A 23,964-nucleotide genomic window follows, 5' to 3' on the forward strand; every position below is an offset into this window, starting at 1 on the left:
CAGAAATGGATAAAAATCAATAGTGTAAGTGTCGAGTGATCTGTGAGGAGGCTTAGAAAAAGCCAGCGACACCCAGGCACCTGGCTGGCCTGAGCTCTCTCACATTTCAGTGGGAAATTTGAGAGCAAGTTTCTTTATTCCAAGTGATCTGCTGGTGCAAAGGAAAGGTCTCCTTTCTAAGGAAAACAAATAATATTGAACAAGGAAACTTCACAGTATTGATAGGACAAACTTCAGTAAGTGGGTGTAGAAGAGCACATTGAAGCTTATGATCTGAATTAATGGTTTTCATGGATAATTGAACTTCCAAAAGGTAGTTGGGTTGCTCCAGGAGTCCAATTACTGCTACACGTGTAACCACCATCATCTGCAGGTAATGGAGGACTAGGGAGGCTAAATGGGCTGGAGTGTGATGAAACTGCTGTCAAACACGCAGACTTAGGTGATTTCCCAGGATAGTTTTTAAAGTCCTGTAGCTCTGGGTGCCCTGTAAGTGTTTCTGAACTTCAGAAAGAATTGATAGAAGAGATATACAAAGCAGCTTACAGAAGGTTCTTTTCTCTGGAATATTGGGTATAAAAGTATATCAATACGCTGGGAAAAATTGCTGAAGTGAAGCATAAAGACCTTTATGTTAAAAATGAATGTTTTTACATGTGAGGATGTTTGAGTCACAATTTAAAAGGTATTTTTAGTTACTAATTTTTATTAAGGATAAACAGAATCCCTGACAGTGCACATTAGTTTTCTTCCCAGGCAATAAATCATCAGTTTATGTACACAAATGTTCTTTGAATTCTCAAAAGCTTTCCAGACCTGCAGCCGTATTTATTATCCAAGTGCCTTTTGTTGCAGTTCCCTTCCTAGAGGTGTAATTCTGCTTTTGTAATGAGAAATAGTTGCAGTGTCCATGAAATATTCATTTGAAAGCCCGCACTGATAAGGTGAGGAACAGCAGACTCTTTTTTTAACACAAAAAAATAATTAATTGTTTTACAAGATTCATGTTAGGAAAAAATTTTAAATATTTTTCAAATAGTAGCCTTATCACTGGGACACAACATATGGGTACCAGCAGTATGTAGAGATATTACTTTTTCTCAAGAACATTTGCTTGTGAGTTAATCCAACTCTGTAGAATAAGAGGTATATTTTCCATGCCAACTATGTACACACATTTACCTTTTCCTGTATTTTCAGCAGGGACTGTGTCCTGAGTACAACCAGTGGCTTTAGAAAACCCTTTTTGCTGTGTTCCAGGGAGTGCCGAATTGCAGCACTGTCTCCTGCAGTTTTCAAGGTTATAATTCTTTCACATATTAGTGAACCAGATGTGTTTTCACTTTTGAAAGAGAGAAGAATACCCTGTTTTGAGCAACAGGTCCAGTATGTCTGTAGTTTAGTTCCTTTCTATAGACAATCATTTTTGTTTAATCTGGGAGACTTCAGACCTTTTTTCCATCTGGTCTGTCCTTTCAGATCAATAGCACATTTTGTGCCAGTGGAACTATTGTTTGGGGGTGGGTTTGTTTATTTGTTTTGGTTTTTTTTAATTTGGAAATAAAAGCACTTATGATAGCAAATATTGCTCCATCTGCTTATCCATTTGTGAGGAATAGCTTTTCTGTATTTCACTCTGCACCCAGTTGAAATTGCATGAGGCACCAGAGAACAGTACAAAGCAGAGGAGCTCAGCCTTATAGGCTCTCCCATGCCACTTGCCAAAGGAGATTTGGGTAAGAAGTGTGGGAAGAGATTACAGGGCTAGTTTTCTTTGTTTGTTTTGTTAGTCCCTAGTGTACTTAATTTTGCATTTTTTTCTCACCGCAGTTGCTTTGTACTATGGCAAAGCATCTGTGAGTGAATATTTAGGTAGCTCAAACAATGTGCATATGTTCTAAAACATAGAGGTTTCTAAGGTGAGAATCTCTGAGAAAGCAGAGAATAAATCAGAGCTGAGAGCAGATACTGTTGGTTGAAGGGTGGAGATGAATTACCCCAAATTATTTACTTCAAAATTAGCTCTTTCCTGCCATAGTTTTTCATATAGTGTCCCAGCGTCCTGATTAGATCATTTGTGATGGCTGCAGTGCCACAGCTTTTGATTTCTAGGCAGTTTGATTTCTTTTCAACTACCACCATGCATCTGTTCAAGCTTTACAGGGTATTGATTATGCTACAAGGCAAGAGAACGTGCGTTTCAAGCCAAAGGAAGGGTTTAAAATGAGGAAAAACGAAATGTGTAGCTGTGTTTTAAACTGCTTTTCCACTCACATTTACGTTTTGGGCCTCACATTTTGTATTTCATGATTAACTCCCTCTAGAAAGCACCCATCACTGTATAGGTATGTTTGTGCTTGGATGTGTTGGTGGTTCCACGGTTACAAGTCTTGTGCTTCTTTCATCGAAGATGTCAGTATTTAAAAAGGAACACCTGTAAATCTCATTGATATGATATTATTCTAGTCCAGTGTGTGATACCTGCAGTGTAGCGTGGGCAAAACCAGTGGGACTGCAGAGGAGGAAATGCCTGTGTGATTCCCAGTCACACACACTGCTACCGTGACAGTCTCAGAGCCCAGGGGGGCAGTGGCAGATGCAAGCTCCTGATGCTTTGATGGGGGTGCAGAGTTGTCACATTTCATCTTCAAACAATTATCTTTTTTTTTTTTTGACAGTACCATGCTTCTTCACATAAAGCATGCTGTATTTTTCCTCTAAATCCTTTTTGTCTCTATTTCAGCAGAGAGGCGATTAGCCGTGTAATCATTTATAAAGCTGTTTAGATTCTGCTAGCTGGTTTCCTTTGGGGAGAGTCATATCCAGTACCTTTACTGGGAATAACTGTAAATTAATCTTCATTGATTTCCTCCCCCCCCCCCCAATAAATGAATAAGAAAGTAAAAAAAAGTAGAACAAATCTCTCTAGTTGTGCCTCTATTGAAGGAAAAATAAATCTTTCTTATTAGTCCTAACAGTCTAGATGTATCCTTTTTTTATAATGTCTTCTTGAATAATTAGCACTTTGAGTTATGAAATCAAGATTCCTGGGTCATTGCCAGAACAGATTTGTTTAAGGGGGACACCAGTTCTTTGAATTCCTTTTAAAGGGCTTTGTAATGTCCCAGACTGCTCTTAATTAGTGATTTAAGAGGAAATACATCTGTTTGACTGAGGATTGTGAAAATTATTATTTGAATGGAAATGTTTAATAAATGGCTCTTTGAAAGGCTAATGTATCTTCAAAATGAGACGTGTGTCACGGAGTGATCGGGTGGATAGTTCTGCTGCAGTTCTACTTGCAGGGTCTTTTTGGAGCTGAAGATGGAGAGAAACATCAAAGACCTTTGGAAGCATCATCTGCTATTGAATTACATTTCATACTTCATCATTCATTCACTACCTGCACTTTTTCTTTGAACTTTGGGTTTAACACTTCATTTACCAGGGGGAAAAGCTGTAAACAAATGTTGATGTTGGTAAAAGGAGGCCTTTAGGAAGAAGCAGCACAGCTAATTATAAACATTGTTGATACATCATTTATATCTCAGACCATCATGACAACTCAAATACCAAAATTTAAAACTACTTAATGGGAGATTTGTCATATGCTAAAAATGTGCAGGTAATCTTTGCTGTACTGGGGATTTGTGCTGGCAAACCTCAGAACTGAGGGGCTGGAGCAGGTGCTGCGGGAAGGAGGAACTCCAAATTAAGAAGCTGCTGCTTTTAGCAAACTCTTCCTTGAATACATGAGGAGATGGCTATTAATAAACACAGTATTACCATCTCCTGGTGTTCACAGGTCTTGAGTTAGCAATCAAAACCTTGAAACTGGATATTTTGACTCTTTTCATTTACCTATTAGTTTCTGAGCCTTTACTGCCATCTTTGTTCATGTTTTCTAGGGGGAGTTTTTGGTGTTTTGTTCAGAGGGGAGAATAGCACATAAGAGCTGAAAATGTGCTTGAATAGTGAGGGGTTTAGTAGTTCTCTTAAATCAGGGTGTGTAAGGTTTTGAGAAGAGGTTGCAAGATGTGCAGGAGAGTCAGGGAAAACCTGGGAGGACGCTATATGGCAGTGCAGAAGTAGGAAGGCTGGACTCAACAGTGGGGCAGAACTGGACCCAGTTCTTTCAAGAATGTAAATACCCCATTGTGTTCATAAATATCTCTCCCATTTTTGCATTCCCATAATTTTGAAGATATATTTTGCTATCTCAGCCTTTTGCAGTCCTCTGCAACACCCTGTTCTCTGGAAGGGAACAGCTGATGAGGTGCAATAGTGCTGCTCCTGTGTAACTAACCACATTGGAGAATCACATTGACAGACATTCTGTAAATTGCCCACATTATAGAACATTGATGATACCATTAAAGTGGTAAATTTAATATTATGGTACTATTAGATTTCTCCCTCATTAACTCTGATCTGATAAACAACCTCCGGCATATTTTCAAGGTAATAATCACCTTACAATCACTACTGCTCCTCTCTATCTGGCATTTGAAGCTCCTATAGATTTATGGTTCTTCTGTCATCTGATCTGTACTTACTCCTTTATTTCTTCTTTGAACTTGTGCTTACAAGCACACCCTTTCCTAGAGGGCCCTGGGCATACAGTTATCACTTAACAGCCAGAATAAAGTCATCCTAAATTCCATTCCTGAGATTTTGGACAAAATGGGCTTTAAAGAATAAAATTAACCCACTGTTGAGACAAGCACGATGCAGACCTGAAGAGGTGTTTTAGGACTGGGCAATCCCTAAGGGTTGGCACAGGGAAATGTTGGCAGCAGTGCTTGTGTTCTTGGCTTTAGCAAACAGGTATCAGAGCAACCTCTACAAACTCTTGCTGGACTTGCAGGTGGTGAAGAGGGGACTGAGGGCATGCTGTGGCAGGGGCTGTGATGGGTGCTGGGCAGAGCAGCCCTGCTGCAGTGTGCCTGGGAGCTGGAAACACTGAAGAAACCTTTCTTTGTGCTGTCTTGTCCAGCAGAGGCAACTTCCACTCCCAATCACTCAAGCAACAAAACCATGAGCTGCAGCTTAACCAAGTAACCTTAGCTCCTCTGGACTGGCAGGAGGCTTCTGCAGAGGTATCACTTGCCTCCTTGTTTTCCTAAGTGAGTCATGGTTTAATTAGAGCGCTGTCTCGAGGAGGAGGTGGTTGTTATACATCACCTATCACAATGTAAAAGTGGAAAGCGACGCTGAAACGCTGACCCTTAATCTGAAGTGCACCATCTGTGTTTTATTTCCACATCTTGCTGAGTTTACAGTTATTTGAATTCACAGTTTGTTCCCCATTTGCTGTTCCCACATGGTAAGTGAATTGGATCCAAAATGTACTGATGAAAGAATGAGAAGTCTGTTGGAGAAGTTTGTTTCTACCTACAAGAGTGCTCTATCTCACACTTTTTCCACCCTGTGAGTTAAATCCCAGCTGTAAAATCTTGTCTCAAGATGGTCTTCTTTCATGGTGGGAAGTTGGGGTTACGGTAAGGACAAAGACTCCTCTCCCCATCCTGAAGTGATTTATGGTTTGCCTTTGACTTTCAGCTCTAGAAAAGATAGAGTTCATACATCTAACAAAGTATTTCCTTTGCTGTTTCTGTAAATTTGTGTGGATACTTGTGGTGGTGCTTGGATTTGGAGCACTACTCTTATTTAGTATTTTTTATTTGTTCATATGGGCCAAAGTATTTGATGCTAAATTAAGATTGGGTATAACATAATGATGAGAGCTGTACTTACAATTGTGGTAATTTTCATGGTGCAACTTTGAGTTACTCTGATTTTAGAATGGGCAAACAGCTCAAAAACAGGTTGAATTTCATTTATTCTCCCTTCTTTCTGTTTTTTCTACTGGCAGCAACCGTTTTCTTAAGACATAACTAAATGTAAAAAAAAGATATAAAATTTAAACATGTCGTATTTCAAAAGCAAGCCTTCAATATGCTGAAGGCTGTATAAACTTAAATACCTTCTTTGGCTTTTGCTGTAGACCACACAAGCTCTGAGAAATTGATTACTCTGGTGCTAGAAGGGGCTTTCATGATGCAGAAACAGAGGTTTGCATTGAATTTCTTTCTTTGTGTGTGGGACTTTTTTTTTTTTGAAAGAGAAAAAGCCTTTAAACCCCAGATTAAAAATAAGTCATTTCATTGTTTCCTTTTTCCCCTCTTCTAAATCTTATGAAAGAGTTTTCATAAATGATTGGGGAGCTGCATCTCTGAATAAATGTAAAGTAAAATGCTCTATTTCTTTTTTTAATAAAGAGGCTTTTTTTCTGGAATGTTCCACTTAGGTGTTGCCTCATTGAAGTATCATCTGGTTGAGAGAGTTTCAGTGTGGCTCGTGCAGATTTTTTATTTTGTGGACTTGAAGAGGAGGGGCAAGGAATTCAGAGTTATTTATTTTCGTATTGCAATCTTCAAATTTACTGTATCCTGTATTCTAAACCCAACATTATCAAAGGCTTTGGACTTCCCATGGCAGCTGTGAGCTGACCAGGCACATACTCAGAAAATAGCCTATGGCTCAATGAGGCCATTGTTGAAAGATCAGGAAGGTAATCTTGAGCAAAGAATTTTTTTATCTTTTCTTTTTAAACAAGAGGCATATAATGGGCCAGCACCTTGGGCCAGCTGGTGTTTTCATGAAAATATTTATGTCCCATAAAGTTAAGACTGTTTTATATGTTTACAGTCAGGCCAGTCTCCTGCTCGTGTGTGGCCATTTCTCTTATAAAGGTAATACAAGGCTTGCTGGCTCTCGGTGGTGTTTTGCCCCTACCCAGTTCAAACACTTTTGGGGTCTGGGTACTTCAGCAAGGGCAGCGTCTGTATTTGCTACCAGGTTTGGTAATGGGAGAGGATGATGTTTTTCCCTTACATTGCCTGGCCCTTGCATAAATGTGCTGTAAATTTGTGAGCTGTCACCTGTGTCCACACCTGTATGGAGCTGCTTGGCCAGTGATGGCTGTCAGCTGGTGTGGCTCGAGACATCTCGTTGGAGCTGTGGTGACAGGTACTGTCCCCACCCCCCCAGCACCTCCCATGTGATCCTTGGGATCCCCATGTCCCTGCCTGTGTCAGTGGAACTGCACAAGCCCTGGTGAAGCAGCCGTTGAGCTGCAGGGGAGCAGGTTTCCTTTCGAGGCTGGAGTTCCTCTGGGATTTCGGTGCTGCATCTGAGCAATCTTGTCCTGTGAGGTATGTGGAAAGCATCCAAGACGGACACCTGCTGGCTCTGAAGCAGTCAAGTGCTTTTTCCAAAATATCTTTGGCCCCTGTTCGGGATGTTTACTTTTAAAAAGATACAGGCATGTGTTGGCTGTAGAAGAAAGGCAAAAAAAAAAAAAAATCATCGTTGCTACTGTCACTGAAATTCCCTGCAGACTTAAAAGGAAGATGAAAGTTGGTACTTTAAGAGAAACTCCAAGCCCCTGGGACAAGCACGACAGAAAACAGGAAGATGCTCTGTATTCTGTCTGATTGCTTGCAAAAATGAGTGCTCTATCTCCTACGGAGAGAGAGACAGACCTAGAAATACACATTCGCATCATTCCCCCGTGCTTGTGCCTTGCAAAGTAGGACAATACCATTTTGCACTCCCTGGGCATATTCTCAAACAGCAGCTCAGTGAAGGTGATACAGAAATAAAAAGGGTGAGGGAGAAAGAAGAGAGGGGAGGAAAATCAGCCTCGTGGTATTTCAGATCTCCAGCATACACAGGTGCTTTTTAATCCCTCTGGCCTACATATTCCACAGCCCCTAGGAATAGAGTCGTCGTGATGTAATGCTCTTTTCCTCACACTCCCAGCTTAAATACAGATGGAAATTGTTGTCATGTGTTAGAAATGTCACCAATAATATAAAAGGCAGGCTTCTGCATTCTCCCTTTTGCACTGTCAGCTGCTGCTGCCAGCTTATTCTTCCCTCTCAAACCTATTGTCATGTGGCAGAAACCCTGATGTAAGTAAGCCCTGTCCTCCCCCTGCTTATGATCCCTGCATTTTTTATTCCCCTCTGCTGCAGTGCTGAGGATCATTACATACCACGACTTAAAGACAAGACCTCACAAAGGAAGGATTAATCTTGTATTTGTGCTTGAATTTCGAAGGACTCAGGCAAGTGAGAACGTTCTGTTGCATTCTCCTTTTTTTTTCCCCTCCTTCCTAGATGCGAACATAAGAAATGAAAAGCAGCGAATGTGATGAGCTGGGTCTGTGTTTACTGAGCGAACCCAGCGGTTCCTCAGCTGCAGGTTGTGTGTGAGGAGCGAGCGGGATGCGAGGGAAGGCTGTGGGGTTGGGAAGGGAGCTGCGGAGCGGGGCTGACAGCCTTAGCCCAGCCTGGGAGGGCAGATGGCTAGTGCTGCTTTTTAATTCATCAAGCAGGCTTTACGTGAGGCCCGTTGGCGAGCGGGTGTGCTGCGAAAAGCGGGGTCAATGGGCACGAATAGGCTGAGATCAGGACCAGATGCCTGCCGAACAATGGGGCTTTTGAAAGAAATGCGGGAGGAAGCGTGGCGCTGGCTTTGTACTGCCTCCGCATTGCAGGTTGGAATGGGGCAGCTCCGATTTAATGAAGTGCATTCCTAAACGTGGTCGTCAGCCCGGGCTGGGAGACAAGGGGACATGTCAGAAGGGGGCTTGTGGGGCCGGCGCTGGGGGGGGGGGGAGCGATCCACTGATGGATCGCCCCGAACAATGCGGTCTTAGTGCTGGATGGGAAAAACCATCAATACGTCCCTGTGCATATTAATGCGATACAGCAGGTGTTGCTAAATGTCTGTCCCCGCATTGTTCTCCCGCGGCTCAGCCGGGGAGGGGGCAGGAAGGAGACCCCGCGAGGGATGCTCTCATCGGGAGTAGAAATGGAGCGGCTCCCGAGACGGCCGCACATGCTGGAGGGAAAGCGGGAGGCGACAATCGGCGCGATTCCTCTCTGGGGTCACTGCGCGGGACGAGGTGTTGGACCCGGCAGCTGAGCTGGACAGTGATCCCCTGTGCTGACTCTGGAGCAAGCGGGGACAGGTTCAGAGAGGCTGGTTACAGCTTAAAGGCATAGCAGGGCCAGGAAGGTCTTTTTTTTTTTTTTTTTTTTTTTTTCCCCTCCTCTTTTTTCTGCAAATATCCCTGAAACTAAGCAGGTGTGAGGGCTGGGAAGTGAATCTCCAGGGCAGAGGGCAAGGATGGAGGAGGCAGAGATGGTGTCTCAGTTGGAATTCAGCAGTGAGAGAGTTAAAAGGGGGCATATTTTTGTCAGCTTCACCAGAAATACATCAATTGTGAATGAGTTGCGGAAGCTATGTGTGAATTGCAATAAACATGGTGTATAACATGGATAAACCCAAACAAAACATCTATTTCTGCATTTGTGGGCTTCCTTCTACACTGACTCAATATACTCCTCCTTTAAGGTAGTTTTCTATGTAACAGAAGTAACATCCCTAAATACTTCCAACCATGTTAGCCAGTTCAATTCCTGAGGGCTTGGAGAGGAGGGGAGTGTACACAGTCATTATTATATATATTTCTTAATAAAAAGACACCCATTTAATTGCTGCCATTGTGTTGTCTGCTCCCCTTGTGATTTGTGACATGCTATACTGTATTTGTCAGCAGAATGAAAGGGGTCTTTGTTCCTTATTCATATTATGGCACACTGCATCTCTCTGTGAAAATGGAATATTTTCCTTTAGAGCTAACTTAGCTGGTGATCCGTGCCCGCTGTTACACTGGGGTGGATTTGAGGTTTCTTTGCCAGGAATTTCAAAGGAATTTGCAGGCAAGGCTTGAATTATTTTACTTATTTATTCTTACCTATCAGTGTGTTAATAGTGATGAAGAGTGATCAGCTTAATTTGCCCATAGGGCAGGTAAAGCATGGCCAATGGTTGCAGCAGCTTCACGTATTGCAGCTGCCTTTCTGTGTATCCCTTGTCTGTGGATGAATGGCCAAGTTGACCATGAACTAGGATTTTGTCCTTGTGCACATTCGATCGTTTACTGCTGTGTAAACTGCCAACAAGAGTGTAGGAAAATAAACCAAGAGTGTACAAGATGGACAAGCTCATATGCCTATTCAAAGGTTGGCCAGGACTGCAGATTAATAAAGGCAGTTAGTGATCAGCCAGCTGTGAGAGTGACTATTTGGGAATGCCAGTGGCACTTGGAGAGCACTTTCCAGGCACCGGTGAGGAGTGTGTACAAGATTAGGTTATGGTGTCATGTAACATCAACAGGGTTACCACTTGCGATCTATTTGCTGTCCTTTCTGTGCTCTGGCTACTTGGGTATCAGTCTGTGTGCCTGTCAGTGGGAATGCTTTACAAGTGTAGTGGCTGGAATCAGCAACCAAAAAAGATTTAAGGCATTGCTTGCCCAGGTGATTAGTAAGACTTGTTCTAGCACACCTACATGGCATGAATGTATGGAGCTGGTTTTTAAATTGAACCACCAGGTTCAGCAAGTTGAGCTTTATGTTGTTAATTGTGCTTATTTTCCACTCTGCAGTGCCTAAGTTAAAATGGGCAAAATGCAAAGGCGAGCTCAGTCCCAGGGGGCTGGGTCTGCTGTGAAGGGCTTCTCTGCTAGAGGGGCTGGCTCAGAAAAGGGCCAGGCTATGAACCTGTTGCTTGTTGATGTGTGGCTCCTCTGACAATGTGGGAAATTATATCGAGGAGTAACTTTGGTCTGGAGAGAGCTCAGTGGTGCAGAAGTGCAGGGACCGTTTTCTCCCTTGCCAGCCTGTTTCCACTTATCTACTGCTAAGTCCTGTCAGATGGAAGCAATGGTGGATCCATGTAGATCCAAGAATGATGTTTCGCTTCCTTCTGGGAAACTGCTCCAGAATTGATAAGAAAAAGTACAAGCAGCTGTTCCAGGAGCACTTCAGCTCCCTGCTGTTGAAGTATTGTAGAGCCAGGTTTTGCCATAACAGCAATAAGCCTTTTTCAGTTGAATATCTTTTTTTTTTTTTAATACAGTCTTCTAATGCAGGTAATCCAACCTGAAATATGAAGCTGAGAGTATCCCTTTTGTCATTATTGACAATCCCTACTGGCACAGCTGTCAAAGTGTTGCAGAAAGAAAAAAAAGCAACAATGAAAGCCTATAATTCAGCAGCAGAAGCTGATTAAGTGGTGTTGGGTTCCTGACTCTGCATCTGACAATAATAATACTTACCCTGCACTTCAGTCATTTAAAAGTTCCTATGCTGCAGGTAAGGCTCTTGCCTGCACTTTGGAGCCTGTGTACAGACACCTTTCTGCCAGCTTTCCATCCTTTCCAGTGCACTGAGTCTTTATATGGTTACACAAGAAGTGCTTCTGAAATGAATGCATATCAAGTCGTTTCAGTCAAGAGATGCTGGGTGCTGTGGTATTCAATAAAGCTTAGTCAAAATGTGGTGCTGTTTTCAGTCAAATTCTGCTAAATCCTGTCCTGAAATCCTCTGAATGTTTTGCTCTTGAATATTCTGGTAAGCATGATGACTGGTTCACTGTGTTAATCCTATATGGTCTTTCTGTCTGCAGCTAATCCTGAGCTGCTGTTGCTGTTCTGCATACATGAGTAAGATTCTTTCCCCCCCTCCTCTTGATGATGTCCAATAAAGTTCCAGCTGACTGCTGGAAGATAACAGTTCAAATATCCTACTCTTCCTTTATCTCATCCTTTAGTATGAGAGTTGAGTTTCTTCTTGAAAAACAAAACCTGCAGAAGTAGTAAAAATATCCTTGATCTGTTGAGCTCTATCTGTAGGCATGTACTGGGTCTGATTTTACAAGATGTCAGGAATTTCAGCTGTAGACAAATGTGGAAGCCAAGACACGTTTAAAGCAAGTTTCCAAACTCACATAGATTTGACAGATTTTCTATTGCACCTTCTCATTAATTAGAATTGAAGCTGACAATGATGGCAATGGTAAATATTGTTCCCCTAAAGTTACTGGATTTTCCTAGCTTTTTTCTTAGCGATTTTTTTTATTTTTGATTGCCAGACCTACCTGTGGGAGATATGCTTTTGCAAAATCCCTTTCTGGTGGGGAAAAAAAACTTTTTCCTTTTGGACAGTTAGTGTCACCTCAAAATTATTTTACTTGACCATGTTTCAGATTTAGTAGAATAGCTTATGTAGGGAAGGGTGATAGTTTAATCTTGGATTGATTCTCCCCACCCCCCTGGACAGACACTGTATCTCCTTATAGTAAGATTAGCATATTTGCATAAATATGTTAATATCCATATGCCCTATATTGATATGGTTGCGTGGGATGTATGTATCTGGTGTGTGCATTTAACTGCAAGCATCAAAATGTCACGAACTGGAGAGTCCATGATAACTTAAGTCAAACTTTTTCTTAAAAAGTGTGTAATATTTAGTTGATGTAAAATGTTATAAACACCCACTTCTTTCTGTGGAAGAAATTGATTTTTTTTTTTCTTCTAAATAGACTTTCAAAGGATTCATTAAGAAAATGAAACCCAAGAAGAAAAATAGTTGACCCAGCAGTTTGAGGCCAATGAGGCAAATACCCAACAAAATTGTGTCAAGTCAGCCTTAAGTGAGCTGTGCCTGAATGATTTTGTTATATGTGTTTTCTGAAAATTTTCAGTATTGAAATAGGGGGAAAAAGCTTGCTAGATGAATAATGTAATTCTGTCAGCAACTGGAATATGGCTGTGGATATCACTTACTGTATAGAAAAGTAGTTTATTGCTTTGCCTACCCAAACAGTGGTAGTGTCCCACCTGGAATTTGCCATGTTACTGCCCTCTTTGTTTGCTTGAGGAAACTCTCCATCCATTGTAGACTGGAAATTTTAATTTGTTTGTGTGAGATTTTTTTGTGTGTTTTCATTAGGGTACAACACTGCCTTGTAACGCACTTGAAGATAAAGTGAGAGTCAGGCACACAAAAAAATCCATGAAAGACCTCTGTTACTAAGATTGTGCTATATTGGGGGGAAAAGTAAATTTGCTCTGTTTTTCCCCCCCCCCGTTTGCACTTCTCTGGGTACAGCTTTTACCAGAAGCCTTTGGTAGGTTTATTGCTCACATTGAGAACACTCTGGTGTTGATTTTTTTACACTGATTTAAATGAATGGGGAGCAGCTGAATAATAGTCATGTAGAAGGTGCTGTTGGAAATGAATGCTCTGTCAGCACTGCCTGGTGATTAATAGTGTGTCATTTCTGTGATGGTGCGCTGACAGTCTGGCACCAGAAGGCAAACCCTTGGTGAAGGTGGGGAAGTGACTGGGGGAGAAAAAAGTCTTCTCTTCCCCTGTTTTTTCCATGGACCACAGCAAGAGCCTGAGGCTTGAGACATCCCCTGAGGCTTTGACTGAGGTATCTGAGTTCTTTTCAGCAGCAGAAACTGGGAAGGGGCTGTAGCAGTGTAAGCTACTTGCACAGTGGTGCAGGGATGGCTGGTTAAAGGTGTGTTTTAAATGTAGTTTAGTTGACAGGTGTCCTGGTGTTGACAAGGCAATATTTTTAATGTGTGATAATCTGTCATCCTAAACTCTTCAGGGAAACCAAGGGTTTAGTATATTCAGATGCGTGAGCTAAAACTGTCCTTTGCCTTTTCTACACAAAGACTTTAATTTTATTTTTTTTTCCTTGGTGAAGATGAAGTCAACTCATTTTGAGTCCTAATCAGGAAGTGATTCAGAGTCTGTGCTCATTAAATCTTTCCCTTCACTCCTGGGACTGCCAGCCAGGATGTCACACATTACCTGCTGATGAGATGATGTTTTGTGAAGGAGATGAATGTCCCAGAAAGTATTCTCACAGTGCCAAGCCACTGGGAAACTGGAAAGGGTTTAGAAAGCCACAGCAAGGCTGCAATATGAGTACTTGAACTAGTTTTATCATCACTCTGTTAGGCAGCTGCTTGCCCATTAGAGAGATCTCATCTTTAGTCATATGTGATTTGGGGGACATGAAGGCTGAGTCCTGCTGTTCTTATTATTTGAAGTTTCAGATTTTCTTTGGGTTATTAAGGTACAACACAGAGCATTTAATTCCCCTTATCAGCTCCTTTAGTCAACGTTTGATTGGATGGATCCTTTTCAATGTTTTTTTCAGTTCTTCTCTTTCTCATACTTCATGGATTCTATTGTTTTATTAGTTCAGTGGCCTTTTTGGGTCACTGCAGTCTAAGTATTCTGACTTTTATAAAGGTCTTGGTGACTAAATATTAGTGACCTCCATTCATCTTCCTTGTGCTTCTCCAAGGCCGAGCAGTTTGATTTTGAGCTGCACTGTGTTACAGTATCAGCGAGTTCATCGCATGGTGAATCAAAACCCATTTCTTCCCCGCAGATGAAGGTGTCCATTCAGTACATTGAGCTGCAGTTTCTGCTTCACTGTTTGGCTAATAGGATCCCTGGAAAAGAGATGGAGAGAAACTAGCCCTGTGGAGCTTTGCCAGCCTAAGTAAAATAAAGAAATGTACCATTATACAATTGAAAAAATACTGTTGGATTCATGACAGTTCTAGGGAAGTCTAACAAGCTAAGCATGATTGACTTGAATTTCCAAGTTATGTAAGAGAACAGGGTTAGCATTAACTGCATTAGGGAGCTTATTATACCAACAGAAGTCTTTTTGGAAAATTCAGCCTTGTGTTGAAGGCTCCTATTTTGGGGCATTCCTTCTAGGGCCCCATCTATGAGACATTCCCCTAGCTCAGACTCTGCCTCTTCTTGAGAGATGAATAGACATGGATGTGTGGAAAATTTGGGGTTCCAGGGTTAGGGGCTGTTGAGATTGATGCTGCCATAATTTGAACATTTTACACATCATATTCTGACATTATCTGGACAAGTCTTGTCAAATAGATGTGTAACATAAGAGCTTTCCTCTTGCTCAGTCTTGCTTTCTCCTTCTGGTAACCCTCTGCCTCATTTGTTACTCTCTGCTGCCCACTAAGTGAAGTGAAAAATGGATTTTATGAGGGAGATGAGAATGTCCCAACATGAGGGTGGAAAAATTCTTGAGAAATACCTACATGAACAAAGAGAAACAAAAAACTATTCCAGCAACCTTACCTGTGGCCTTTGGTAGCTCAGAAGTGCTGTATTTGGGAGACTGTAGTTTAGCAGGCATTTTTTTCAAAGTTTAATGTTGTAGGCTTTTTTAAAAGGCAGGGGGAAGCAAAGCAACACCCCGAAATTTCAAAGTTCTACCTTCCTCCCAAAGCCCTACCTTCCTTCCAACTGTTAAGCAGGGCCAGAGAACAACTATTGGAGATTTCATCCACGGTATTTAAAGCTTGGAAAAATGAAATGGGAGTCACTGAAAGTAGAAGCTGATAATGCAGTGTATGAAACAGCTTTTCAGGTGTCGCTGCTAGCTGCATCTGACACACACAAAGCTTACACTTTTAAGCAAGGAGAGATTTGAATGCCACCCAAAAGTTGCTTTTATATGTAGAACTCTTTGCATCTCTAGCTGCAAAATGGCATGTTGTTGCCATGGGGAGATCTTCAAATTGAAGGACCTAATAAAAGGTCTGCTTCACTGTAAAGGAGATACTAGTGTTATAGCATCTTGAAGGGCGAGCTGGTAAATGAGATATTATTATCTCAGTGTGTTCTTATAGTAAAATATTGAAAAATGGCTCACTCCTGGTGAATTACCTGCTGACCTGATCCTCTAGCAGCCTTATTAAATAGTTGCCTGTTGTAACACTCTTTGTGAAGCTAAAGCATGTCCCACTGCACTAAGCACTATTTCAGATATCCCCATTATAACAAAAAATCTTTATATAGTAATAGTGCAAACCAATGGCTCTCGTGGGTGCTTTCATAATGAGGTTTTATGGTGGCCATTCTCTGATCCCTTTTCTCCTTTTGTCAGTGTATCATATTTACTCAATTCCTCTCCATATTCATAGAGCTTAACAAACTTGCTCTTCGAACTCCTCTGATGTTCCAAACATCAACACTTCTGATACAGAATGAGTTTATCAAAACAAACAGTGGCATAAAATAAGGGTATCTTTGCACAGCACAATTGCTTGGGCTGGAATGGCTTAATGAGCCACTGGAGCCATATCTGCACTCCTTGCCCTGAGCGAAGGCAAAATGAAAGGAATTAGTTTAAATTCTTAAAACTTCCACTGTTTAAAAGCTTGTACTCTGCTTGAGCATTGGGGGGCTCTGATGCTGTGTTGCATAGCAAGTAGTAACTTGATTTCTTTGGGTCATCTGTCTACAACCTAAGAAGAGTTTTAAAAGCAAATAAATATTTCTATTTGCCAGATGGTGGTTTACCTTGCTGGTGCTACTTTAAGTTGGTGGTTACATCAACAGAAATAATGGGGATGTGAGCAGCACCTGAACAAACAATTACATTTGTGCCTTGGGCTTTGGAACTATATTCCTTGGATATTCTTGGGTGGAGTGAAAGAAATCTTAAACTCCTCTGATGTCTTTCCTGACCTCATATCGAACTACATTATTTTTCGATAGCTTTCCCTCAGGAGTTCCTTCTCTTATATGCGTTTTACAAATACACATTCAAATAAGCCTGACACTATTAATTTTTGTAGTCTAGTTATTTTATATTGCTTACCATCCCCTTCGTACTCCGGCTTCTTCCTAGAGACAGTATTTGGCGTACTTCAAGAACCTGTGGTCTCTCTTTCTCACTGAATGTGTGGATGCGTTAAAACCTTCTGCTTTTTCTCCCTTGACTCATGTGCCTTCTCCCAGTTTGACTAGGTTTGGTTTTATTTGTATGCACCCAGGCAATAAGAAGCAGAGGTGCCCAGAGACTTTCAGTTCTGGTTCCATGATTTGTACCAGTCAGATTTGCTAAACCACATCTTTAAGCATTGAGACTGGTACCAGGCAGGGAGAGCTGGCAGTGAGCAGTGGGAGGCACAGCTTTCAATGGGCCAACAGGTATCTGTCTAGGCTGCTGGATCTCTCTTAGCTGTGTATTTTCTGGGAACTTCCTGCCTTTGCCGCTGGCCACCTTCATCTCTGCATGCTGCAGGCTCATCTATCAAAAAAGAAAAAAAAAAAAGGGATTGGGAAAATGATCTAAGTTACTGCAAGCTCTGTTAACAGGAGTGTTTTATGGCTGGGTGCAGTGATTGATCTTTTGCATATCTTTCCACAGTTTGTCTCATTCTTGGGAATTATTTTTACCCTCTGGAGAGCTATTTTGTTAGGTGTTGGCTGTGTTTCAAGAAAAAAAGGGAAACAAAAAAGATAAATTTCAAAATGTTACATGAAGCAACAGTGAAGAATAATCTCACTTTCTGGAAAAATGCTGAAGGAGCTGTTATAGCTGCTCCTTTGGTCTCTGCTGCTGTTTGACACAGCTACAAACTGCCCAAACTATGTGCAGCAGTAGGACTAAAACAGCTCCTGTATTCAAAGCTTCTCCAGCTTAAAGTTTTATTAAAAAAGGTCTGTTTGGCTCTGCTTGCAAGCCTCTACATCCCCACACCACGCTGACTGTGAGGTCTGATACCATCTCAGTAATTAAGTGCCGGCATCCTACAGCACAGTGGGTTTAATAGGCTGTCAGCAGCTTAAATGCCACCTGATATTAAATTTATCAGTCTAACTTTTTGGCATTCTGCAGCTGACCCTCGGTAACAATGGCCACAGAAAGTTATGTGTAGATGGTGCCTGCTGCACCTGCACTGCTTGGTTGCTTTAATTGCTGATCTGTTATCTTCAAAGAGATGGGAGTGCAGGAGAAGAAAGGCAGCACTACACTTAAAGCAGTTTTTTGCCCAGGTCCCTTCAGTCCATTCTCTGGAGACTTTTTAAATGTCCAGTGTGTCAGACTGTGATGAACTTGCAAGGCAGCTGTGTCCCTGTGCAGTGGGAAAGGGCGCAGGGTGGCAGGTCAGTGCCCAGAACCTGGGTCTGACAGCGATGGAGATGCCCAGTGAGTGCCTGCAGTGACTGTGCAGGGTGCTGGGAACTGGCTGTGTGAGCAGGGCTGAGGCTTCCCCTGTCCTGTTCCACACAGGGCACTCAATCTGTGGCTGAATGGGCTGCAGCAACAGCTACTGGCTTTTTGGTCAGCTTTTGTGCTGGGATGGGCCAGCTGCAAGGAAGGGAGCAAGAGTGAACACCAGGAGTTGGGTGAGGTTCTAGGGCTTGGATTTGCTTGAGCTGCTGTAGAGCTGCCCTCTTTGGGGCAAACCCCTCCGTTATTTGGCATTATGTGGATGACATGATACTGTAGGTGCATTACAGTCATTAAGGTTGCAAAAGACTTCCAGGATCATCAAGGCCAACCACTAACCCTGCACTTCCAAGTCCACCACTAAACCATGTCCCCATGTGCCACATCCACCGTATTTCCAGGTATGGTGATTCCACCACTGCCCTGGGCAACCTGTTCCAATGTCACCCTTTCAGTGAAGGACTTTTTCCTAATATCTAATTAGAGTTTCTCCTGCTCCCCCTAAATGCAAATAATGGTGCGGATTTATCCCTCTCTGCCTTATTTTCTCCCATTGTAAGCTGAGGCTAATGATACACTCCTTTTTTTTTTTTAAAAAACTCTTTGGGATCGGTGGATGAAAAGCACTATGTAATTATTGAAGTGTAGCTTTTATGGTGCTGCCTTTAGAAGGAAGGGAAAAAATATATTCACTTGGTAAAACACTGTGTTGTAGATACAGCTCTGGAAATCTGACTTTCATTGTTAAAGCTAAAATTAAAAAGAACTGTTCTGCTGTATAGTGTCATACCAAAACCAGGCTCATGTGGAGGCTGCATAGAAGCTTTCTGAGCCACTGGAAATGGATAAAAAAAAAAAGAAGACCTCACTGAAACAAAAGAAGGGCTGGTCAAAAATAAAGTGAAATACAGCCAGTGATGCCTGTGAGTGCCACTTGTCTATATTTTGGGACTCAGAGATGCTTAGGCAATGTAACATGGAATTCTTAGCGGTGTATATGCTTCTGGCCACATCATTTTCAAGGCCATTAAGTTCAAATGCTTGTCTATTTCCTGAGATGAAAGAAAAGAGAGCTCTCTCAAAAAAAAGCAGCCTGCAAATTCTGAAGCAGCTGTTCTACATGCAATTTGCCTGGAAATTATACCTCGAAATACCACTTTTACCTACTCTGAACAAGGCGGAGGCTGATATGAATGCCTCATTGTTTTGCCTCAAGATTGTTTTCCCAGAAAATATCTTTCAAAATATTTATTTTTTGATAAATGCGTGTGTATAATTATATATAAAGGCTAATTTGTGTTGCTGAATTTTGTGCTGTCAAATGGAAGCTGAGTGGTTTAATACCAAAATGGGACTTCACATTTAAATCATGCCTATGTGCTTTTTATGTTTTTACAATAGATTCAGTAGCTAATCATCACCTAAATTGGCTTTTCTAAATAACAAGCCATATTATATAGTCTAATGGGTTATTTGGAAAATGGGAAGCAGAAATGATACTACAGTGAGTCAAGACTATAATACTGAAGTTAAAAAAAAGACAGAAAATAATGCCCCGTTTGTCTGTCCATGTGCAGTGGGGTTTGCTGAACACATGGATTTGCTGATCAGCAGAATGCTGGAATGTTTGATGAATTTGACTAATTCATTGAAAATCTCAAGAACTGTAATGAAAACCAGCAAAACCGTAAATTTTTGTAACAATATCCCAACTGCAAGGTGAAATTCTTGCTGAGAACACCGCAGGGCGTTATCAACACTCAGACCTTAATTCCAGTAAAAGCCCACCTGCATGCAGAAAATGAGAAGGATAAACTTGTGACATTGTCATCACGATGTGATCATCCAAATCATGGAAAGAAAAAGCTGTGAAAGTCAATTCTTTCACTCTCAAAATCAATAAAAACAGGGTATTTCAGGGGAAAAGTCCGCTTTCCAACACATTAGGCCAAGGTGTTCATGCTCACCATTATTTTTTTTTTTGGTGATATCAGATGTGGTGAGATCAAACAGCAAACAGCTCTGTCCATCACCCAGCTGGAAGGAACTAATGCACTGCAATATACAGCTTAGGTACAATTCATATAGTCAGCCCACATGATAATGATTTCAGTGATCATAAAGCTGTTATTTTCATAATACAGAATGGAAAAAAAAAGAAATTACTTGGCAGGCTTACTAGCTGCCAAACTTTTCAGAATTCTCTGCTGTGGAAATCTTTAGAAGTTCCTGTGAAATTTGTGTTATTTATTTGTAAGCCCAAATGAAAATGTTCAACTGAATATGACCCCAGTCAGTTAAAACATTTGGAAGTTACAGAACTGTGACCAAAAGAAAAGTCCTGTATCTGCCAAAAAAAATACTTAAATAAAAAAAAATATAAGTTTACAGGTAGTTAATTTTTAATGCAGACAGGTGTCATTTCGGTGTTTTAAAACCTGTTTTTTATTGGGCAAGAGATACTGAAAAATGGAATACCTAGGGAGAGCTTGCAGAAACTTGTTTTGGAATGAACAGAATTGCAATTTTAGCCCGTAGTATTTTTCTGGTGTGCTTACAAACAGCTTTATGTGGAGAACTGGGGGGAAAATGTTGCCTTTACAGTCCTGACGCATTCCAGGTATGAGTTTTCCAACTATAAATTGTCTTAATTTACTTCTGTTATGTGTTGTTGGAGTTCCAGAGAGAACAGTTGTGTTCTCTGGGTATGACAGAAACACGGCACTTGCTTTTGAGATGGTCCCATTGACTTCAAGTGAGCCTTGAATCCGGGCTTTGTTGCTTTGGTGTGGCTACAGATGAAGCTTTTGGAGGAGGAACAGTTTCAGCTCTAGTGGTGCTGTGTGGTGGACACTCACCGACCTTATAGTTTGGTTTGCTACCAAATTTCCTGAATTCCTCCAGGAGATGAGCATCCTCTGACTGGGGGGATAATCAAGCAGTTAATTTGTAATGTGTGCTCGTCACTTGGGCTTTAATTTTTTTATTTGTTGTGTTACTAATTTGATGAGAAATATCTCTTTGAGGTATACACGTGGTTATTTGTGTAAAGAACTGCTGCACTGACCCCTTAGGTCAGCACTCTTCACTCTGGAAAGGCTTCAGCCTTGTAAATAAGGAATTTACATTACACTAGCGAGAGATTTAAAAGAACAAAGAAAGAATCCTCTTGCCTTTCTTGAACCGATTAAGTATCTTGGCTTTGTTTTATAGCATTAGTACATACAAACTGGGTCCTGACAAACTTCTGAAGGAATGGATTGGATTCTTCCAGTCTTTGAGACATGCAAATGCTTTAAATATCATCTTAAAAGGTGCTGTGTTGTTAAAGTTGAAGTTACAGCCATGGTGGAGGAATTACTGGGTGAAACATTCCTTACTTGTCTAGAGAGATCAGATTAGATTACAACAGTGGTGTTTTCTTGTGGAAAAGATTCTTTCTTTTAGATTGTTCTAAACTTGAGTCCTAACAGCAAAAAAAATCCTCCTGCATCACAAGAGAGGCTGTCTCCTAGTTTAACCTCCTCAACTGGCATAAATCATGCAGCTTTTTTTAATGTCAGGTCATAGGCTTGGATAAGCATATTTATTCATATCAAGCCACTGAATGTTTTGAGGTTTATCTATGACTAACTGAAAGTCTTTAAAAATAGACCAAACATCAGAAAGCTCTTGAAATATTTTGTGATATAAAGTCTACTTCAAATCAATGTAATAGTCTCAATTGCCTCTTACAGTTGGTTCATTTTAATGGATTTTTATCCTCTTTTCTTTCCCTGATCAAACCAAGTGCAGCTCACCTCTGGTATGAGGTCAGATGTGCGCTTGATGAGATTTGCTGATGCCCATGGTTATAATAACAGGCATGGACCCACCTGACATAAAGGACCTCCTTTGCACTTACCCCTGCACATCCAGGTCACCCCCTCCTGTGGGGACAGGCTGGTGCAGTCTCTGGGCTCTCTCACAAGGAAGTTGGCATCTTACCATCAGCTATATAAAGAATGAAGTTTGGTATGTGGGTAACTGTTGCCTGTTGAAAAACTTCTAATAAAGACCAAGTGAAGGGCCACAAGATCCAGTATAGAACAGCTTCTTAGATGAGGCTTTCCTTTAACTAAGGATCTTTCCCGGGATTACGGATGCCACTTGTCTCCTGAGATAATGTTTTGAGAATCCACATCAATGGGCTTTTGGTCCTTGAGATTTTGGTACCTGTGTTAGGATGCTGCTTAAATAAGGCTTGTGGTAATGAATCTTGTATCTGAGCCTGTTGGTTCTGTGTTTTTCCTTCATAGAAATCGGCACCAATTTGCCCTGTAGGTAGCTCACATGTTTGGGGTGCAAGACAGAAAGGAGACACATACTGAATATTTTCAGTTGAGAATAAGGGACAGACAGTCCAGGTCCACTGGCACCTACAGAGGTTCCAGAAGATTGAGATGTTACTTTTTTTTTTAATATTTTCATTGTATAGTGTTGAAAAGGTTCCTTTTAAGTTCAGTTATGTTGTTCTTAATGAATATAAATTTGGTGGGGCAGATAATTTGTAGTGCAAGTATTTCACTGAGTCTTTCACTGGGCAAGTAGATTAGGGACCACACATGCAGTCTTGAAATAATTTAATTTTTTAAAATCTTGTTATATAAAGAGACACAAAACAAAGTAAAAGACTTGAGGCCATGCTTGCAGCTGGCATAGATCAGCATAGCACCATGGATTTCAGGGGAGCAGCACTGATTTCTGCTGGTTGAGATCCTGGCCTTTAATCTGTCGTCAATCTAATAAAATCGAGCTGCTCTAATTACCACAGTGTCAGTCAGAAATATGTTTGCCTGAAATGATAAGGCTGAGTTGGATTCTGGAACCCACACAAGTCAGCAAACACTGTGCAAATCTGAGCTAAACCATTTGTTTGCCCACTTAAGGAGAGGTTGTCCACGGTCATGGTATGTGTGGAAAGACAGCGGGGGAGTGAGAGGAACAACTGAAACATATGGCCCAAGTGAGCTTTCTCTTTATTCCAATGCATCAGGATAAGACAAGCTGTTGAACCGATGAGAAACCTTCTTTATGTACCATATTTCAAGATTAAAACTGGGAGAAATTCAGTACCAGTGATCTCAAATGTATGTTTGACTGAAGGTATAGAAAATAGCAGGGAAAAAAGCCCCCAAGCCCAACCTCCACAAATCCATAATGGTTGCATCACTGTGTAAAAGAAACCAGCAATTTCCCAACCAAAGTGTCCATAAACTGAAACCTTATCAATATTTCCAGGTGCTCACTGGCTTTATGATACTGTGAATTTTAGTTGCACTGATATAATGGATTGTATTTGTATGGAACCAGGTCTTGTCAGAATTGGATTTTGGGAGCATGAAGGCACAAGAGAGGAGTGACACACATTGAAATACGCTCTTTACTGCATTTTAACTGTTAATTTTGACCTTATATTTCTTGAAGAAGAATGTGGAAATAGCATTTTCACAGTGTCTGTGACCTCCTGAACAGTCAAATTTGAGAACTTTGTGTTGCAGCTGCACTTGCTGCAACTTATGCCCTTGCAGTGGTTGTTGATTTAGTATTTAATAAAGAACATTGTATTATTATTTAACATGAACACAAGAGTTATAATTTCGAACTGTAATTCTTGGGGCTGCTTCTCCCCCAGTCAATGGAAAGAAGACTTTTAGCATTAGTTTCAGGATGAGCAGACAGACCAACTTTCACTGGATCTGAAAATTCCAATTTTCAGTGAATCTGGGGAGAATCTTGGTGCCTGTTCATGAAGTCTTTTATCAGCAAAGTCTTTCATAAGCAGTCTACCCCCCAAACCTAATAATTGCAGGCTTTATCAGCTGTCTGACCAGGATAAATTTATCTTGTCCGTTCCTGTCATTAATTCAATGCATCTGCTTTGTTTTATAAAGGGTAGCCACCCACCAATGTTGATGTACCAGTAACATTTGACAGCATTGGATCATTTTTAAGAAATTCAGGAAAAAA

General features: G+C 41.2%; 1 protein-coding gene across 18 annotated transcripts in view; it reads left to right on the top strand.

Annotated features, from left to right (window-relative positions):
* MAGI1 (membrane associated guanylate kinase, WW and PDZ domain containing 1) overlaps positions 1-23,964 on the top strand; it is a 337,673-nt gene that overhangs the window by 173,940 nt on the left and 139,769 nt on the right. The window lies entirely within an intron of this gene.

This window comes from Pipra filicauda, unplaced genomic scaffold (assembly GCF_003945595.2).
Source record: "Pipra filicauda isolate LSUMZ 115617 unplaced genomic scaffold, ASM394559v2 scaffold63_size3267554_pilon, whole genome shotgun sequence".
Lineage (NCBI taxonomy): Eukaryota > Metazoa > Chordata > Aves > Passeriformes > Pipridae > Pipra > Pipra filicauda.